This window comes from Anolis sagrei, chromosome X (assembly GCF_037176765.1).
Source record: "Anolis sagrei isolate rAnoSag1 chromosome X, rAnoSag1.mat, whole genome shotgun sequence".
Taxonomy (NCBI): Eukaryota; Metazoa; Chordata; class Lepidosauria; order Squamata; family Dactyloidae; genus Anolis; species Anolis sagrei.
The window spans coordinates 66,254,117-66,276,193 of NC_090034.1; positions in this window are offsets into that span (position 1 = coordinate 66,254,117).

Genomic DNA, 22,077 nt, shown 5'->3' on the forward strand with positions numbered 1-22,077 from the left:
GTAAAGTGCTATACCAGGTTGTTTGTACCAATTAGCAGCAGATAAACAAGGAACAATAAAGTGCTATATCAGGCAACATGTAAACACAGCATTGGAAAAGTTGGTAAACAAATCAGTTGGCAAGTTGATGTGATTCCAGATGTAATCGATGGACGGCTGATGTAAACAGCGAATGAAACTTCAGTATTTCCGGAGATGGTCACCACGGCGGTTGGTCAGCACAGATTGGTCTACACACAGCTTGAGTTGCGCGATCGGGCGGCACAATATTGGTCAGCACAGATAGAGGTCCACACACGGTTTGCGTTGCCCAGTCGGGCAGCACAGAGACGGTCAGCACAAATGGATAGATCCTTAGATTGGTCAACACACTTGCCGGGGGCGGCCACCAGGTGGCGCTCTAGCTGCGATGGAGAAACTAGCCAGCAGTGACGGCCGCTTGCGTCTGCTCTTTTCCCGGGTGAAGATCAAACTTCATGCCGCGGCTCCACCCGTTGCAGAGAAGATGACACAGGCCGCAGTTTGTACCAATTTGTACCGCGTTGGCACAGCTGGGCGGCGGCGCAGCTGGGCGGCACAGCTGGGCAGGCCGGCCGCTCTGATGATCTCGCCGAGCGGCCCCCGCATTGACACAGCTGGGTGGCGGCGCAGTTGGTACAGCTGGGCGGCGGCGGCCCTGGTGGGGGTTCAGCCGACAGCGGTCCCAGCTCGGCCCAACCCGGTCTGACTCCCCGATCGGGAGGATGTTTCCGGCCTTGGCCCCCCTGCAATGGCGGCTCGCTGTTTCACTGTTTCCCCGCCGCTCGCCACTCCCAGCGTGGGGGGGGGGGACGCCTCCGGCTGTTGCTCGCCGCTCCGCTCTGCTCACCTCTGGCCCCACTGCAATGGCGGCTCCGCTCGCTTGGCCCCTCTGCAATGGCGGCTCGCTGTCTCGCTGTTTTCCCACCGCTCGTCACTCCCAGCATGGGGGGGGGGGGGACGCCTCCGGCCGTTGCTCGCCGCTCCGCTCCGCTCGCCTCTGGCCATAGCCTCCGCGGTGTCGCGCCGATGGAGGAGGGCGAGCCGGCCGCTCCGATGGTCTTGAGCGGCCTCCACGTTGGCACAGCTGGGCGGCGGCGGTCCTAGTGAAGATTCAGCCGGTAGCGGTCCCAGCGACAGTGCCCAGTCTCTGCAGTCTGCAGTCTGCAGCCGCAGGTAAGCCAGATGGTGTTAAGTTTGGCGGCTTGGCGGCTTGGTTGGAAGGCAGGCCGGCCGCGATTTAATGGCGGCGTTCACTTCTCCTTCTCTACCTTCTTTGTGCCTTCCTGGCTCTCTTCCTCCCGGGCTCTTCGGCCCTCTACGGGAACCTGGGGCTCAGGGTCTCTCTCCCCTCAATTTGAAGGTGATTAATGAGGGGGGATCCCAGGATTCCTTCAGATTTTAAATTGTGGTTGAGCAGCTCAGCGTTTCTGCTGCCGACCACCATACCGGAACCGGACATCCTGGCCACCGCCTGTTGGACCAGTTGAAATTTCCGAGCCGTTTTCAAGGGCAGCCCCACGTAGAGCGCATTACAGTAGTCCAATCTAGAGGTGACCAAGGCATGGACCACCCCGGCCAGATCAGCCTTTGCGGGGTACGGTCACAGTTGGCGCACAAGTCTCAAGTGCGCAAAAGCCCTCCCGGACACCGCCAACGCCTTAGCCTCAAGCGTAAGTGATGAATCCAAGAGGACTCCCAAACTGCAGACCTGTGACTTCAGGGGGAGTGTAACCCCGTCCAACACAGGTTGCCACCCTATACCCCGATCCGGTTTACGATCGACCAGGAGGACCTCTGTCTTGTCAGGACTGATCTTCAGCTTGTTCATCCTCATCCAGATAGACACAGCGGCCAGGCACTCGTCCAGCACCCGAAAGGCCTCCTTGGAGTTGGGTGGAAATGAGAGAGTTGTGTGTCATCTGCGTAGAGATGGCACCCAACTACAAAACTCCGGATGACCTTTCCCAGCGGTTTCATGTAGATGTTAAAAAGCATGGGAGACATTTATTTATTTATTTATTTATTTATTTACTTTGCTTCTATACCGCTGTTCTCAGCCCGAAGGCGACTCACAGCAGTTCACAAGACACAGGACACAGCAGAATTCAAACACCAATATAAAACAGTTAATAACCTAATCTAATACACAATTAATACACAATTACTATGATAACCATTCACTAGCGTCTCGTCACTAAAAACATGATCCAAGATAGGGCCTTGCGGGACCCCACAGGTCAAAGGCCAGGGGTTCGAGCAGGCGTCTCCCAGCTTCACCATCTGGGCACGACCCTCCAGGAAGGACCGGAGCCACGACAAAACCGTGCCCCCGAGACCCATCCCAGAGAGTCGACCCAGAAGGATACCATGATCGATGGTATTGAAAGCCGCTGAAATGTCCAAGAGAACCAACAAGGTCACACTCCCCCATCCAGCTCTCTATGGAGGTCATCCACCAAGGCGACCAAGGCCGTCTCAGTGCCGTGACCAGGCCTGAAACCAGCCTGTGACTGATCTAGGTAGTTGTTGTCATCTAGAAAGCCCTGGAGCTGGGAGGCAACCACCCGCTCCAGCTCCTTACCCAGAAAAGGGAGGTTGGAGATTGGTCTGAAATTGTTCAGCACCGTGGAGTCAAGGGAAACCTTTTTCAGGAGTGGACGAACCACAGCTTGTTTCAGGTGAGATGGAAAAACCCCCTGCTCCAGCGATGCATTAATGATCAACACAAACCAATCAGCCAACCCCTCCCTGGCCGATTTAATTAGCCAAGATGGGCAAGGGTCTAGAGCCGACGTGGTTGCCCTCACAGCCCCAAGGACCTCCTCCATGGTCTCAGGAAGAACAAGCCTAAAAGAATCCCACAAAATTGGACAAGCAGGTGCCTCAATCACCTCTCCTGGAACTGTGATGAAATTGGAGTCCAGGTCAAGGCGTATCTGAGCAACTTTGCCTGTGAAATGGTATGCGAACTCGCAACACCGAGTTGCTGGGTCATCGAAGGTCTCTTCCACCACAGGTGGCTGAAGGAGTTCCCCGATGACCCGAAACAGCTCCGATGATCTATTTGCTGCAGATGCTATACAGGCAGTTGTGAAAGACTCCTTGGCTACCCGTATAGCCACGGTATACGCCCTAAGAGAGGCAGTAGCCCGTGCTTGATCAGACACGTCCCAAGACCTCCTCCAAATGCGCTCTAGCCCCCTTCTCGTGTGTTTCATCACAGCCAACTCCTCGGTGAACCAGGGAGATGGCATGTCACGACGCAACGTGATGGGGCGTTTGGGAGTGAGCGTATCTATCACCCTGGTCATCTCCCTGTTGTAGAGATTAACCAAATTGAAACTGAATACAGACAAGACAGAGGTCCTACTGGTCATATGGAATATTCATGCCAATTTTGGTCCAGATCCATCATTGTTTGAGTCCACAGTGCTCTCTGGATGTAGGTGAACTACAATGTGCTGGTACGGCTGTACTAGGAGCTCCAACTTTATTTTCTTTCTGTTATCTGTTTTGCAGTCATAGGACAGGCCTCCTGTCCATCATAATTAAGCTTTGGTTCTGCCCCTTGTTCTGGGCTCTGGGAGGGAAAGGAGCCAATTTTTGGCAGTCTCACACAAGGTAGCTAAGCTATAGGATGTAGGCCAGCTCGTCCCGTAGAAAAGCTTCCTTTCTCAATAACCATCCAGGGAAAAAAGAGCATCCAGGGAAAAATAACATCCGGGGATACAGAAGCAGAAATTCCAGGAGAAAGGTCCCAAAAGTTCTGGCTGAGAGCTCACAGCCTCTCGGCCTCACAGCATCAGAGGGAACAGCCCTGAAATTTCTAAGAATTCTCGAAGGGAGAACAGCATTACAGATCCACGGAACTCCAGCTGAAATATCTTCAAGCCTCGGCTGGTAGGTCTACTCGATACCCAGACGCATTTGGAATCGGTAGTAGGACCCACACCAATGAGGTATAGATAGTAAACAGCCTGGGAGAGGTTAAAAAGGGTTTTCCCTACAGAGAAAGTTTAGTTAATCAAAGTCAGGTACCGGCCCATAGAAGACTAGACTAAGAAAGCCTTGAAGTGTTGTTTGAACCATTGAAGATTTGTTGTTTGTTCCATAATAAAGACTTTATTGCATTATCAAAGACTCTAAAGACCATCACTTCAGAAAAATCCCTGAGAACTTCTCTTTGAGGCGCCCCTGGCTTCCCGCTGGGCTTAAAATATACGTCCTATAGAAAAGTACAGCTGTTACAGGCCCAGCACGCGACAGAACAACAACTCTCAAACTCAAGGTCAATGCCCATTAAACGCTGCTAGTATTTTCTGTTGGTCATGGGAGACCTGTGTGCCAAGTTTGGTTCAATTCCATTGTTGGTGGAGTTCAGAATGCTCTTTGATTATAGGTGAACTATAAATCCCAGCAACTACAACTTCCAAATGACACAATCATTATTTTTTGAGTGATGGTCACTCCTTGTGTAGTGAGATGTTTTGTTGCCAAATTTGGTGTGATTTCGTTCATTGGTTCTTTTGTTTTTAAGGTACTCATTATGCACAGAGCATTTTTATATATATAGATTGGATTTGGGGCTCATTGTAGACTTTCTGTCCCTTGTATTTGGACCTTGGAGAAAATAATAATTGACATTCCTTTCCACCAATTCAATGTTTCCTGTATGCTAACTCCCCACTCCTTTTGTGGCTATTTAATGTTCTTGGTCTTTCTTGTTTTGGTGGGGAAAGGGAAGAATATTGTAAAAATGCTGTCTTTCTCTGAATGGCAGAGGAACAATCCCCTTGCTCGTGGGTAATTCCCCTTGTGCCAGCCATCGATGCCAAAGGCTTATGTGAATGAGTTGAATGTATTGCTCCTCCTGCCACCCAAAATTAATCTTCTCAGAAAATGGCAACCTCTTGAATTGTGCAAATTATGGGCTTCCCTACAAACATCCTATTTGTCAGTATCCTATTCTGGCGGCAATCCTGTTGGCACTCAACCATCTGAGTTTGCAGTTAAAAGCAATATTTAAAATGCTGCTAAATCTTCAGGGTGCCGTCTGCCAAGAGAAACTAAATCTAATCACGACACCATCCGTGGAATTCCTTTCACCCAGAAGGAGAGAAAAAAGCCACAATTTTCTGCATTATCTAAACAGAGAATAACAAAGACTTTGAGGAGAGGAAGACAGACGTTCCTAAAGAATATTAAGGATGATTCCCTTCCTCTTTTTCATTTCCTTCTCTTTGGTTATCTCCCAGCTTTAAAGAAGTTTTGCCCTTGAAGTATTTTGGGACAAACCCATAGGTTATCATCAGCTCACCCTCTTGGTTTGTGGCAGAGACGTATGTGTGCATACTAGAGATGTGCAATTTTTTTGTTAGTTGTCATAAGTCGGATCAAATCCATTAATTTCGTACTTCAATATCTGACACGTGGGCATTTCCCATGCCAGAAACTTAAGAATCCAAACTTACCCAGTACTTTTTCATTTGCATTTTGTAGACCCCAGAAGCCTTCCAAAGTCATGTTCATGTTCAGCACAAGGAACCAAAGCAAAGCCAAAAAGGCTGCCTTTTCTCTTTAAATGAATGGCCTCTCACCATTAAGAGGGGGAATTCTGGGAAATGTAGTTTGAGAAGGCGAGAAGCCCAATAATAATAATAATAATAATAATAATAATAATAATAACTTTATTTATACCCTGCTCCATCTCCCCAAAGGGGAATTGGGGCGGCTTACATGAGGCCACGCCCATCAGTACAATAAACACAGTATTACACAAAAACACAACAAAACCAGAAAATAAAATACATAAAATGCAAAAACCAATATAATACAACACAGCAATATAAAATCAGACATTAAAACACATAGGAATTTCACTGGGCAGGGCCAATTCAAAAATAAAAATTTAAAAATTTAAAAACACTGGGAGATGGGGCAGTGTAAAATTGTCATGAAGGGGGATCTGGGGATGAGGAAGGATTTAATTGCACAAACCATAAAATAAAGTGCTTCTGAGGTCATTTTGGTCAGGGAGTGTCCTACATTCAATCATTGAAGGCACATTGAAATAACCAGGTTTTCAGGTTCCTCCTGAAGATTGCCAGCGTGGGGGCTTGCCCAATATCTCTGGGGAGTGAATTCCAGAGCCACTACAGAAAAGACTCTCTCTTTCATCCCCACAAGTCGCACTTGCGATGCGGGCGGGAGCAAGAGAAGGGCCTCTCCAGAAGATTAAAGAGGTCATGTGGGTTCGTAGACGGAGATGCGGTCGCACAGGTAGGCAGGTCCCAAACCTTTCAGGGCTTCGTAGGTCAAAGCCTGCACCTTGAATTGGGCCCAGAAAATAAATGGCAGCTAGTGGAGCTCCTTAAACAGGAGGGTTGACCGCTCTCTGTAATTCGCACCAGTTAATAATCTGGCTGCCGCCCATTGGACCAATTGGAATTTCCGGGCTGTCTTCAAGGGCAGCCCCGCCTAGAGCACATTGCAATAGTCCAATCTAGAGGTAACTAAGGTGTGGAGGTAACAACCGTGGACAGCGAGTGGAGAGGGCAGGCCTGGTCTCTGAGAGGTTCCCTCTATCTTGTGGGGTTCCTCAGGGGGGCATTCTCTCCCCTCTGTTGTTTAACATTTATATGTGACCACTTGCTCAGCTGGTTCGAGGTTTTGGGCTTGAGTGTTACCAGTACGCTGATGACACTCAGCTTTTGCTGAAGATGGAAGGCCGACCGGACTCTGTACCCGATTATTTCCATCAATGCCTCGAGGCATTACTGGATGGCTGGTTGCCAGCAGGTTGAGGGTGAATCCAGCAAAGACGGAGATCCTATGGCTGGGTCAACTGGGCAGTGGGGATATTCAGCTGCCTACCCTGGATGGCGAGGCGCTATGCCCGTCATCATTGGTAAAGAGTCTGGGAGTCCTTTTGGACCCTCTGCTGACGATGGAGGCTCAGGTCTCCACCGTTAGCAGAACCGCCTTTTTTCATCTGGGGCAGGCTAGATGGCTGGCCCCCTACCTGTCCAGGGATGACTTAGCTACGGTGATCCAGGCCACAGTCATCTCAAGACTGGACTACTGTAACGCCCTCTACATTGGCCTTCCTCTGTCGGTGATCTGGAAGCTCAAGTTGGTACAAAATGCAGCTGCTCGGCTTCTTGCGGGAATTCCGATGAGATGCCACATAACACCAATCTTACTGCAGCTGCATTGGTTACCAATTGAGCACCGGATCACTTTCAAAGTGATGATACTCACCTTTAAGGCCTTGCATGGTCTGGGGCCGAAGTACCTGAGGGACCGCTGTCGTCGAGGGCAGTGGAGGCCCCCACCTTCAAATTGATTTGACCCGCAGAGGAGAGTTCCGCAGTTCCTGGAAGCCATGATTGGGACAAACTGATGAAATGTGCTCAAAACTAGGACTGCACTCAGCCTCCGTGTCTTTCCATCACTTTCCCCCTGGCCCTAACATTGTAGCTATTCCCTAATAAAAGTAATTGAAAATCGCAACTTTTAACTTTTTCGCTTGATACTTTGTGTCTTTTCCTTGCCTGAACTATCAATTGCATGAAATAAACCTTTTTCTAGGCTCCGGGGAACCGTGAGCCTGCCTGGGATGCCTTCCTGGCGTCCCAGGGACGCTGGATCTGCGTCAATTGAAACCGCGGATACCGGAATCCCCCTTCCAGATCCCCGTATCTGCAAAAATCGTAAAATGGCGGATCAGCTCCATTTTAATGCCATATTTTTCTGTACTAAATTCTAAACTAGACTGCTATCTTGCTTTTCTCATTTTGGATCCCTACGCCCGGGAAATAACCTTTCTATCTTTGAGAATATACTTTGACAGAAAACAGCTGATTGCCAAAATCGCCCGTTCCATGCAAACAACTCGACTGCTCCTCGCCGCCGCTCGCCCCTGCCTAGCTCCAGACCCGGGGACTTGATGCGGTTCCCCCATAGGACTTCGGGGAGGAGCCGGGACAGGGAGCCCCGGTCCTTGGGAAGGAATTGTAGTTCCCCAAGGACCAAGCTGTGGATTCATAGCAGATCGGCCAGGGGTCCATATGCCAACTTTTGCAAGATCAAAAACTTTCTGTTGCCTGTTTTGGACTTCAGGACACGTCTATTTCCCATGAACTTTCCTCAGAAACGTTGAACTCAAAACCATCAAATAAAGAAAATAAATTCTTTTATTAAATATTTGGGGCGTGGGATGGGGATGGGATCTTTTGTGCTATGTAATGCTTATGATTTTATTGCACGTGTATCTTTCTATGGAATATTGTTTGCCCTTCTGTTTCACCCCTCGCTCTTTGCCCCAGAAACGCGACCAGGGACTATTCAGTGCCTGAGGGAGGGCTATTATCCTCCTCGAAACCAACCTTGCCACAAAACATTTGCATGGACAATAGCAACTGGAAATTCTTTTGTTTATTTTCTGAGTTGGTCTGATAAACGGGGAATTTCTTTAGGCATCTTGATTTAATTACAAAGGGGCGAGATGGACCCCAGGGGTCTCCTTGCCCGGCTCAGTTTACTTTTTCTAAAACACCCATCGAGAGACACACCTTATCAGATCTGGGACAGGAAAACCTTTCTTAATTCAATCAAGTTTTTGCCGGCCAAACAATACAGCTGGCCGGCAACATCATAATCCCATTGCTCTCCATTGTCCGCAATCGTCCCGCCTCCTCTTCCCTGGTTCGTCCATCCTTGGAAGCGAGAGGAGCATCCTGATTGGCTCCCCAGAGGTGGGGAAGCCTGGTGATTGGCCCAGAACGAGGCTGGCCGCCAAGCTTCCTCCCAGCTGTTCGAGCACTCAGTCAATCAGCAGGAAGCCGGGCGGGGAAGGGCGGGCGGGAAATTCAAACTCTCTGTATGTATTTTTTCTATAAAAAGCTTACAAAACTCTGTAACGGCATGCTTGTGGAGGAGCTATCCCTACAATTGCATCCGATTGCAGCTGAATTGCTAATAAAGAGCCTCAGTTGCCATCTTCTTCCACTTTGGTGAGACTTTTATTGTTTTTAATATTTTTCGTCATCGGAATTCACCTTCTCTGTCCTCGCCAAAGTTCAGGGACCCTCTTTGGTGCAGTCCTAGGGGTCTTCCTTACTGGGGAGACCCTCCAAAAGTCCGTATTGACTTCACCGCCTCACCCCCTACCAACCCCAGAGATCCCTCCGTTCTGAGGACCAAGATTTATTGGAAATTCCCAGTTTCAAGACCTTGCGTCTAACAGCAACCAGACGCAGAGCCTTTACAGCAGTGGCACCATCACTCTGGAATACTCTGCCACCTGAAGTCTGTGCCTTCCTGGACTTATCAGCTTTCTACAGGGCATGTAAGACATATCTGTTTCGACAGGCCTTTGATCTTAGATATTGCTGTTTTTAAATTGTTTTTAAATTGTATTAGATTTTAGCCTGTTCTTGTAAGCCACTCCGAGCCCCAGGGGAGTGGCGGCATATAAGTTTGAATAATAAATAAATAAATAAAACTATGGTAGAGAATGCAAACGGCCTTGCCCTGAACTACATTTCCCAGAATTCTGCTCAGCATCAGGAAGCCTCAGTGATGAGAGGGGAGAGGTGTGCTCCTCCATCGCAGCAGCCAGAGTTCCCATGAATGGTTGACTCTGCAAAGGGGACTGGCTAATACTAGTAAGGAAATCTCTGTGCTGGGCTGGGAAGAAATCCCTCAATGGAAGTTCTATTGGTTAATATGAGAGAGAGAGATTCAAGGAGATAGTTGTGGCTTTTTTAAAAAAAACAAATGTTTTTGTCAAAACTTTATAAAATTCCCTAAAATCAGTAGATGTATGAATATTTCTGAAAGTTGGGGGGAATGATCCCCTGTTATCTTGTGTAATTGTACAGAAAATTAAAGTACATAGCTATTGTAGTTTTGTTTTTTAAACATGTTGCTTATAAAAACTTTGAAATTTTCCCAAAAATCCACGGATAGGTGAAACATCCTGAAATTTGATGGGCGTTCTGTAATTCTGGCAAGTTTCACCCCAAATGAGGGAGAAAGGAGCCCCTGAAGTTTGTCCACTTGAAGTTTGCAACGAAAAAGTAATAAAATTTCATTACTCTTGTTATAGTACCAATGATATTTTAGAAACACTTTAGAAATGGATCGCCAGTATAATGAGTTTTGAAACACTTTTTTTAAAACGGAAAGGAGGAAAATGAACAAAATCTGGCTACCAGTATTTAAAAAACTCTAAAATTACAACAGCACAACAACAGAGAAGAAACAAACAAGGACATCTAATCACCTCTCAACAAAGTTTGCTCTAGGCAATGTCAAGCCATTATATGCTAATCAAGGTGGTCAGTTGAAACATTCACACCTAGCTCCAGCAGACAAGAGTTCTTTGTCCCACCCTGGTCATTCCACAGATATATAAACCCTTTTTCCTAGTTCCAACAGACCTCACTACCTCTGAGGATGCTTGCCATAGATGCAGGCAAAACGTCAGGAGAGAATGCCTCTAGACCATGGCCATATAGGCCAAAAAAGCCTACAACAACCCACTTTTTTTCCATCGATCACACAGCCCTAATGTGTATAGGTGTCTCTTTCTAATAGAACTTTTTAAACCTGAGATAACTTTCTAGTAATCGCTTCGTTCTTCATCACAATTGTATGGTTACTATCTGTTGGAAGCTGGCTATTCGTATTCTGTATCAAAAGCATTGCATAAATTAGTATAAAACTGATAAAAATAGAAGTAGTGCAAGTGGCTAAATATCTATTGACCAAAAATGAGCAACAGCGACCGCATTGTCTGTAACCTCCAACAATTCTTCCTCTATACATGAGGCAGGGCATAGTGGGCAAGCATACAGATGTGGAGTTGTCTGTTCTGCTCCAGTCACACAAGGTGGGGGATTCTTTAAGGTAGTGCCATTTTTCCAGGTTGTCTTTTGATCTGCCCACTCAGGGACTTCCAAGTTGCCCATTCTTGGTTTGCTCCTGGAGGAAAACCGTCGTGGGAGACCATCCAATTGGGATTTCCTGGTTTAGCTGCCCAGAGGGAGACTTGCTGTTGCTGGGTGAACGTTAAGAGGAGTAGCTGGCTGTTGAGGATCTACAAATGTCTAGAGCAGTGTTTCTCAACCTTCCTAATGCCATGACCCCTTAATACAGAACCTCATGTTGTGGTGACCAACATGAGGTTACCTCTGGAGGCTCACAGGGTGAAAGGGGGCAGGGCCAGCAGGGCTCGACCCAATGGGAGGCGCGCGCAGCAACTCCCGCAGGCCAAGGGAGACAAAAACGCCAGCGTGTGTCCTTCTCCCAGTGTTAAGAAGTGTGTGGAGAAGGAGAGGCGATGCAGGGTGCACACTTCCTAACGCCAGGAAAGGGACATGCAGTGGTGTTGCTGGGCATGTGGGAAAAGAGGCATTGTGCATGCCTCTTTTCCCGTGTGCCCGGCAACACCACTGCATGTCCCTTTCCCGGTGTTAGGAAGTGCGCACCCTGCATCGCCCCTCTTTCTCCGCGCACTTCCTAACACCTGGAGAGGGACACACGCTGGCTGGCGTTTTTGTCTCCCTTGCTCTGTGAGGAGGAGGAAGAGAGGCCCAATGGGCACTTATGCACTTGTGAGGAAAGGAGGGAGGTAGAGCTCGGTGTTGCGATTTCGCACACCACTTTGCAGGCAAAGTTGCCCAGATACGTCTGGAGCTCGACTCCAATTTCATCGCAGTGCCAGAGGAGGTGACTGAGGCATCTGCTTGTCCAATTTTGTGGGATTCTTTTCGGCTTGTTCTTCCTGAGACCGTGGAGGAGGTCCTGGGGGCTGTGAGGGCGACCACTCCGGCCCTAGACCCTTGCCCATCCTGGCTTATAAAAGCTGCCAAGGAGGGGTTGGTTGATTGGTTTGTGTTGATCATTAACGCATCGTTGGAGCAAGGGATTTTTCCATCTAACCTAAAACAGGCTGTGGTTCGCCCACTCCTTAAGAAGGTTTCCCTTCACTCTACGATGCTGAACAATTACAGGCCGATCTCCAACCTCCCTTTTTTGGGTAAGGTGCTGGAGCGGGTGGTCGCCCTTCAGCTCCAGGGTTTCCTAGATGACATCAATTACCTAGATCAGTCACAGTCTGGTTTCAGGCCTGGTCATGGCACCGAGACAGCCTTGGTCGCCTTGGTGGATGACCTCCGTAGAGGACTGGACAGGGGGAGTGTGACCCTGCTGGTTCTCTTGGACATCTCAGCGGCTTTCGATACCATCAATCATGGTATCCTTCTGGGTCGACTCTCTGGGATGGGTCTCGGGGGCACGGTCTTGTCGTGGCTCCGGTCCTTCCTGGAGGGTCGAACCCAGTTGGTGAAGCTGGGAGATGCCTGCTCGGATCCCTGGCCTTTGACCTGTGGGGTCCCGCAAGGCTCTATTCTATCTCCCATGCTTTTCAACATCTACATGAAACCGCTGGGAGAGGTCATCCGGAGTTTTGGAGTTGGGTGCCATCTCTATGCAGATGACACACAACTCTACTACTCTTTTCCACCCAATTCCAAGGAGGCCTCTCGGGTGCTAGACGAGTGCCTGGCTGCTGTGTCTATCTGGATGAGGACGAACAAGCTGAAGATCAATCCCGACAAGACAGAGGTCCTCCTGGTCGATCGTAAGCCAGATCGGGGTATAGGGTGGCAACCTGTGCTGGACGGGGTTACACTCCCCCTGAAGCCACAGGTTCGCAGCTTGGGAGTTCTCCTGGACTCATCGCTCACGCTTGAGGCTCAGGCGTCGGCGGTGGCCGGGAGGGCTTTTGCACAACTGAGACTTGTGCGCCAGCTGCGACCGTACCTCGCTAAGGCTGATCTGGCCGGGGTAGTCCATGCCTTAGTCACCTCTAGACTGGATTACTGCAACGCGCTCTACGTGGGGCTGCCCTTAAAAACGGCTCGGAAACTCCAATTGGTCCAGCGGGCAGCGGCCAGAATGTTAACTGGGGCCCATTACAGAGAGAGGTCAACCCTCCTGTTTAAAGAGCTCCACTGGCTGCCGTTTATCTTCCGAGCCCAATTTAAGGTGCAGGTGCTTACCTACAAAGCCCTGAACGGTTTGGGACCACCCTACCTGCGTGACCGCATCGTTGTCTACGAACCCACACGCTCACTCCGGTCATCTGGGGAGGCCCTGCTCGTGATCCCGCCCACGTCACAAGCGCGTTTGGTGGGGACACGGGACAGGGCCTTCTCCGTGGTGGCCCCCCGCCTCTGGAACGCCCTCCCGAAAGACCTCAGACAAGCCCCTACACTGGCAGTCTTCAGAAAGAACCTGAAAACCTGGCTGTTCAAATGTGCCTTCTCAGACTAGAAACCCCAGTTCCAAATCCCAGAAGCACTTTAGTCAGTTCCAAGACCACCGCACACTGCACACCGCACTTATACTATAATCCCATATCCCTCCGACACATCAGCACTTTTAATCCTGTACCCCTACTCCGGCCGGCTCAGTTTTTAATAATGTCTTGTTGTATTGCTACTGTATTTGTTTTCCGCTTAACTGTTTTATTTGCTATGTATTGTATTGTTGTATTGTGTGGGCTTCGGCCTGTTGTGAGCCGCATCGAATCCTTCGGGAGATGCTAGCGGGGTACAAATAAAGTTATAATAATAATAATAATAATAATAATAATAGAGCGAGCTGCCTCTTGGTGTTCTTCGGGGCAGGGGCACCTCAAGAGCGCCTCAAGAGCGCCCCCCCAGAGACGCGCGCTATACACAAAAGGGTAATTTGCGTATCGGGTTGAGCCGCCTCTGGCTAGACCTTGAAGGAGCTGGGGGGTGGCCAAGGATGACAGGGAGCTCTGGGCTGGTCTGGTCCAGCCTCTTTACCTGGAATAACATTGTGTCCAATTCTGGGCCCCACAGTTCAAAAGAGATACTGACTCTGAGCTGGGAGGTGTCCAGAGGAAGAGGGAGACTCAAAGAATCAAAGGAGTTTCGGGGTGCGGTGTCATCTGAACCGGTGCTTAGCCGCTGTAACGGACTGGATGAGGGACAACAGATTGAAACTTAATCCAGACAAGACAGAGGTAGTCCTGGTCAGTTGAAAGGCCGAACAGGGCATAGGGTTACAGCCTGTGCTTGACGGGGTTACACTCCCCCTGAAGGCGCAGGTTTGCAGCCTGGGAGTGATCCCAGCCTGGAACCCCAGGTCTCGGCGGTGGTCAGGGGAGCTTTTGCACAATTAAAACTTGTGTGCCAGCTGCGCCCGTACCTTGGGAAGTCTGACTTGGCCACAGTGGTCCACGCTTTGGTTACATCCCGTTCAGATTACTGCAACGCTCTCTACGTGGGGTTGCCTCTGAAGACTGCCTGGAAGCTTCAATTAGTCCAACGTGCGGCAGCCAGACTACTAACGGGAGCGGGGTACAGGGAGCATACTACTCCTCTGTTGCGCCAGCTCCACTGGCTGCCAGTCAGCTTCCGAGCACAATTCAAAGTGCTGGTGTTCACCTATAAAGCCCTAAACAACTCCGGCCCAATTTACCTTTCCGAACGTATCCTCCCCTACGAACCATCAAGATTGCTAAGATCGTCTGGAGAGGCCCTGCTCTCGATCCCACCGGCCTCACAGGCGTGGCTGGTGGAGACAAGAGACAGGGCCTTCTCGGTGGTGGCCCCTCGACTCTGGAACTCCCTTCCACTGGAGATCAGAACTGCCCCTTCTATCTTAACGTTCAGGAAACAGGTGAAAACTTGGCTTTGGGATTGGCATTCGACGAATGAGCCATGATCCTGTGACATGGATGGATGACGACAAATAATGATTTTTGATGATGACTGACCACTGTAATTATATGATTGTATTTTGCTATTTTAATGTTTTAGTGGGATTTAGAATATGATGTTTTAATCACTGTCTGTGATATTGATGTTGGAAACCGGTCTGAGTCCCTCGAACGGAGGTGAGAAGACCGGTATACAAAACTGCGAAATAAATAAATAAATAAATAAATAAATAAATAAAGGTCTGGAGATCATGAATAATCCCTCTGAGGAACATCTTAAAGAGCTGGGTCTGTTTAGCCAACAGAAGAGAATGCTGAGAGGAGACATGAGAGGAGTCATATCAATATGTGAAAGGGTGCCATAAGGAAGAGGGAACAGGCTTCCTTTTTGCTGCTCTGGAAAGTAGGACTCAACGGAGCCATGTGTTCAAATGACAGGAAAGGAGATTCCATTGAAGATTAAGGAAGAACTTCCTGACCGAAATAGCTGTTCAAAGTGGAACTCTCTGCCTCAGAGTACAGTGGAAGCTCTTTTCTTGAAGGCTTTTAAACCCATGAGGTCTCTTCCAACTATGATTGTATATACTTTTTTGTCATGTCAGGAGCAGCTTGAGAAACTGCAAGTCGCTTCTGGTGTGAGAGAATTGGCCATCTGCAAGGACATTGCCCAGGGGATGCCCAGATGTTTTGGTGTTTTTACCATCCTTGTGGGAGGCTTCTCTCATGTCACCACATGAGGAGCTGGAGCTGATCCACGTTCTCGCCGGATTCGAACCTGCGACCTGTTGGTCTTCAGACCTGCTGGCACAGGGGTTTAACCTACTGTGCCACCGGGGGCTCTGATACTATGATTGTATGATTCTACAAGTCTACACTGACATATAAAATCCAGATGAACTGGATGATATAGCAGTGTAGACTCAGGCCCCTTCCAGACGGCTGTACAAATTATCTGCTTTGAGCTGGATTATATGGCAGTGTAGACTCAGATAACCCAGTTCAAAGCAAAGATCGTGGATGATCTACCTTGATATTCTGGGTTATGTGGCCCTCATATCACCCAATTCAAAGCAGATAATGTGGACTGTTGGCTTTGAAAATCTGGATTGTATGGCGGCATCGAAGGGGGCAATGCGATGGTATACCGACTCCCCACAGCTCTAGTCAAGATTTTTGTGTGTGTTTCAGGAGCAACTTGAGAAATTGTGAGAGAATTGACCGTCTGCAAGGATGTTGCCCAGGGGACGTTGTCTGGATGTTTTTTTGATGTTTTATTTATTTATTTATTTATTTATTTATTTATTTACCGCTTTTCTCAGCCCTCAGGCAACTCAAAGCGGTTAACAACAGCAATACAAAAAACATCACAAAGTGAATATAGAACAGTTAAAAACAGTAGCATCATCAACAATTAAATATCAGTATAACAATCATTAGCGTCTCATCAGTAAAATCAGAATCCAATCTCATCATCCATTATTCCGTATTCCTATGTTCAATTACATTGTTTAATCAAATACTTGTTCGAACAGCCAGGTCTTCTCTTTCCTCCAAAACACAAGCAGGAGGGAGCTGATATGATATCTGTAGGAAGGGCGTTCCACAGCTGAGGGGCCACCACTGAGAAGGCCCTGTCTCTCGTTCCCGCCAAGCGTGCCTGTGATGCAGGCGGGACAGAGAGCAGGGCCTCCCCAGATGATCTTAATGTCCTAGTTGTTTCATAGGAGGAGATGCGTTCGGAGAGGTAAGTAGGGCCAGAACCCTTTAGGGCTTTATAGGCTAACACCATTCTTGTGGGAGGCTTCTCTCATGTCCCCACATGGGGAGCTGGAGCTGACAGAGGGAGCTTATCCACACTCTCCCTGGATTTGAACCTCTGACCTGTCGGTCTTCAGTCCTGCCGGCACAAGGGTTTAACCCACTATTATTTATCATGTCAAGAGCGAACCAAAACAGTTGTATTGCATTAAAAACAAACAAACAAAAGACAAAACACTAAGTTTGCAGACTTGGTATTCTATTAGATGTCCTTTGACCAGTAGCTGACCACTTGGGAGTGCCTCTGGTGTTGCTGCAAGAAGGTCCTCCATTGTGCATGTGGTGGGGCTCAGGTTGCATTGCAACAGGAGGTCAGTGGTTTGCTCTTCTCCACACTCGCATGTTGTGGATTCCACTTTCTTAAGGTTGGCTCTGCATCTCGTGGTGCCAGAGCGCAGTCTGTTCAGCGCTTTCCAAGTCGCCCAGTTTTCTGTGTGCCCGGGAGGGAGTCTCTCATTTGGTATCAGCCATTGATTGAGGTTTTGGGTTTGAGCCTGCCACTTTTGGACTCTCGCTTGTTGAGGTGTTCCAGCGAGTGTCTCTGTAGGTCTTAGATTTCTTGATTTAAGTTGTTGGTGTGCTGGCTGATACTCAAACAGGGGGTGGGCCGGACCACCTTGGTCCTTTCACTATTGGTTGCTACTTCCCGGCGGATGTCAGGTGGTGCAATACTGACTAAACAGTGTAATTTCTCCAATGGTGACCCTCCGTGATAATGCGGCATCTCTCATTAAGAGCCACATCCACTGTTTTAGCGTGGTGAGATGTGTTCCACACTGGACATGCATACTCAGCAGCAGAGTAGCATAGTGCAAGGGCAGATGTCTTCATTGAATGATATGTAATGAGGAGAAACACAGAAGTTGCGTCTTCAAGGGAGGACGGGGGCCAGAATGAATGCAAACTTGCTTTTCAATCAGGCCCAGATCCCGACAATGCAGAAAGCACAACCCTGACCGGCTGGCTGTGGCGGCGGCTGCTGCTGCTGCTGCTGGTGGGTCTTGGCAGCCTCCCGAAACTGATGCAATCAGCCGTGATTAACCACCGCGGGGAGAGGCCTGGCCTGATAGGACTCCCCCACCTGGGTTTGCCATTGTGTTCCTGCAAGCGGCTCTCTTGCAGGTGTTTGCTGGCGCCAGGCTGTCTGAGCTCCCAGCCGCGCTCCTTCCCCGCCCTCCTTCCTTCCCGCCCGCCTGGCCTCTCCCTCCCCGACTCTTGCCTCTTGCCCTCGGCCCACTCCCGCTCCCTTCCCAAAGCTATTCCCAGTCACAGGCCATATAAAATCCAGATTATCTGCTTTGAACTGGGGTTTAGGACAATCTAGTCCAGGAGTCCTCAAACTTTTAAAACAGAGGGCCAGGTCACAGTCCCTCAAACTGTTGGAGGCCGGATTTGAATTTGAAAAAGACATGAATGAATTTCTGTGCACACTGCACATCTTATTTGTAGTGCAAAAAACACTTTAAAACAATACAATAATTAAAGTGAAGAGCAATTTTCACAAATATAAACGAATTAGCATTTCAATGGGAAGTGTGGGCCTGCATTTGGCTGATGAGATAGGATTTGGCTGATGAGATGGGCTAGGCAAAACTACGGTGAGGTGGATCTGGAATTGGTTAAATGGACGAACCCAGAGGGTGCTCACTAATGCTTCCTCTTCATCCTGAAAAGAAGTGATGAGCGGAGTGCCATCAGCAGGGTTCCGTCCTGGGCCCGGTCCTGTTCAACATCTTTATTAATGACTTAGATGAAGGGCTAGAAGGCATGATCATCAAGTTTGCAGACGACACCAAATTGGGAGGGATAGCCAATACTCCAGAGGACAGGAGCAGGATTCAAAACGATCTTAACAGATTAGAGAGATGGGCCCGAAACGAACAAAATGAAGTTCAACAGGGACAAATGCAAGATACTCCACTTTGGCAGAAAAAACGAAATGCAAAGATACAGAATAGGGGACAATGCCTGGCTCCAGAGCAGTACATGTGAAAAAAATCTTGGAGTCCTCGTGGACAACAAGTTAAACATGAGCCAACAATGTGATGTGGCGGCAAAAAAAGCCAATGGGATTTTGGCCTGCATCAATAGGAGCATAGTGTCTAGATCAGTGGGGGGTCGAAAGGGGGTGTCAGAGGGGCCGCCAAAGACCATCAGAAAACAGTATTTTCTGTTGGTCATGGAGGTTGTGTGTGAGAAGTTTGGACTAATTCTATCGTTGGTGGGGTTCAGAATGCGCTTTGATTGTAGGTGAACTATAAATCCCAACAACTACAACTCCCAAATGTCAAGGTCTATTTCCCGCAAACTCTACCAGTGTTCACATTTAGGCATATTGAATATTCATGCCAAGTTAGGTCCAGATCCATCATTGTTTGAGTCCACAGTGCTCTCTGGATGTAAGTGAACTACAACTCCAAAACTCAAGGCCACTGCCCACCAAATTCTTTCAGTATTTTCTGCTGCTCATGGGAGTTCTGCGTGCCAAGTTTGGTTCAATTCCATCATTGGTGGAGTTCAGAATGCTCTTTGATTGTAGGTTAACTATAAATTCCAGCAACTACAAATCCCAAATGACAAAATCAACCCCCCTCCCCCCACTCCGGAACCAAATTTGGGCATATTGGGTATTTATGCCAAGTTAAGTCCAATGAATTAAAATACATCCTGCAGATCAGATATTTACATTTCTATTCATAGCAGTAGCAAAATTACAGTTATGAAGTAGCAACAAAAATAATTTGATGGTTGGGGGTCACCACAACATGGGGAACCGTAATAAGGGGTTGTGGCATTAGGAAGGTTGAGAACCACTGGTCTAGATCTAGGCAAGTAATGCTACCCCTCTATTCCGCCTTTGTTAGACCACACCTGGAATATTGTGCCCAGTTCTGGGCACCACAATTCACAAGATGGAATGTGTCCAGAGGAGGGCGACTAAAATGATCAAGGGTCTGAAGAACAAGCCCTATGAAGAGCGGCTTAAGGAGCTGGGCATGTTTAGACTGAAGAAGAGAAGGCTGAGAGGAGATATGATAGCCATGTATAAATATGTGCGAGGAAGTCATAGGAAGGAGGGAGCAAGCTTGTTTTCTGCTTCCCTAGAGACTAGGACGCGGGACAATGGCTTCAAACTACAAGAAAGGAGAATCCATCTGAACATGCGGAAGAACTTCCTGACTGTGAGAGCCGTTCAGCAGTGGAACTCTTGTGTGCTTTCAAGCCATCTCACAGAACTTCCTAACTGTGAGAGCCGTTCAGCAGTGGAACTCTCTGCCCCGGAGTGTGGTGGAGGTTTTTAAACAGAGGCTAGTGGTGCCTTGAATGCAATATTCCTGCTTTTTGGCAGGGGGTTAGACTGGATGGCCCATGAAGTCTCTTCCAACTCTATGATTCTATGATTGTTGTTGTTGTTGTTGTTGTGTGCTTTGAAGACATTTCAGACTTAGGTTGAGTTTGAGCGAGGGCCGGGTAAATGGCCTTGTAGGGCCATATCCAGCCCCCGGGCCTTAGTTTGAGGACCCTTGGTCTAAGCGTTGGCCCTTTCTACGCTGCCATATCCATCCAGATTGGCAAAGTAAATTACTATGATCATCATCTGTATTTATACCCTGCGTTTCTCTCTGTGGAGACTCAAGCCGGCTAACACTCCACACTAGGCAAGTTTTAAAAGCGCAACAGAAAAGTAAAAAACAAACAAATAAACAAATCCCGATTACACAGTAAAAACAGAATTAAAATATAATAAATGCACTTAAAACAGCCTTTTAAACTCATATCCCTCCCCTGCTCCCAAATTGCACCCAACCTTCCCAAAGCCTGTCCTTTTCCACTTATGCTAGTTGACATAAGAAGGTCACATAATCCACATTTTTTTCATGTGAGGAGCAACTTGAGAAACTGCAAGTCTCTTCTGGCGTGAGAGAATTAGCCGTCTGCAAGGACATTGCCCAGGGGACGTTGCCCGGGTGTTGTTTGATGTTTTACCATCCTTGTGGGAGGTTTCTGTCACGTCCCCGCATGGGGAGTTGGAGCTGACTGATGGGAGCTCAACCCACTCTCCCCGGATTCGAACCTCTGACCTGTCAATCTTCCGTCCTGCCAGCGCAAGGGTTTGACCCATTGTTCCACCGGGGGCTCCACATGATCTGCTTTGAACTGGTTTCTATTATTCTACTCTGCCATATAAAGCAGATAATCTGGATTTTACATGGTGGTATAGAAGAGGCCTCATATAATCCAGTTCAAAGAAGGTCCCTTCCACACAGCTGTATAATATCCACATTGAACTGCATTATAGGGCAGTACGGACTCAGATCATCCAGTTCAATGCATATATTGTGGATGATCTGCCTTGATATTCTGGGCCAAGTGGCTGTATGGAAGGCCCCCGGGACAATGTGGATCATAGAATCACTGAATCATAGAATCCTAGCATTGGAATCCTAGCAAAGATGAAATACTTTGGCCACATCATGAGAAGACAGGAAAGCTTAGAGAAGAAAAAGATGCTTGGGAAAGTGGAAGGAAAAAGGAAGAGAGACCGACCAAGGGCAAGGTGGGTGGATGGTGTCCTTGAAGTGATTGGCTTGACTCTGAAGGAGCTGGGGGCGGTGACGGCTAACAGGGAGCTCTGGCGTGTGCTGGTCCATGAGGTCACAAAGAGTTGGAAGCGACTGAACGAATAAACAACAAGCATTGGAAGAGACCTGGTAGGCCATCCAGTCCCAACCCCATTCTGCCAAGAAGCAGGAAAAACACATTCAAAGCACCCTGACAGATGGCCATCCAGCCTCCGATCATCCGGATAAGATGGCAGTGCAGAAGGGGCCACAGAAATCCTTGCAAGTACCTGCCTCTTGCATGGCATTTCTATGCAAGGTTGTTATTTTGTTGCCATGCACAGGAGGTGGGGGGGGGGGGGGGGGGGAGGGAGAAGAAGAAGGCCGAGAGGAATTTTTTCTCTCTTTTTTAAAATTTTTATTTTGATACATCCCAACAATTAATAAAAAAATTGCCATACAGGGCTTATTTCAATAAACATTATTCCAAGAGTAAATATTCCTTAACTGACATTCTATACATTCCTTAGTTATGTATCACCCAACACTGGGAGAGTTTGGAACAAAAATAGGAATTTGGGCAAAATCTTCATCTTATACATTTTTAACCTTGTGGATATGTCTTGGAATTTCTTTCCCCATGTGTTAATTTGTTTGCTTATATTTTTCCATATACAATTAAAATTCATTGGTATGATATTATTGAGATTTTTTGGTATATCTGCCCCCAGGTATTTCATCTCCCCCCCCCCCCCAATTTAACTCCCATAATATTTTGAATCTTTTTGAGTTCTTCCCATACTACTTTTGTGTAGTATCTCCGATTTTTTAAAATTAATTGTAAGGCCCGAAGTTTCCCCAAAATCTTTAACTATTTTAACTATTGATTGTAACGAATTTTCTCTTTAGCCC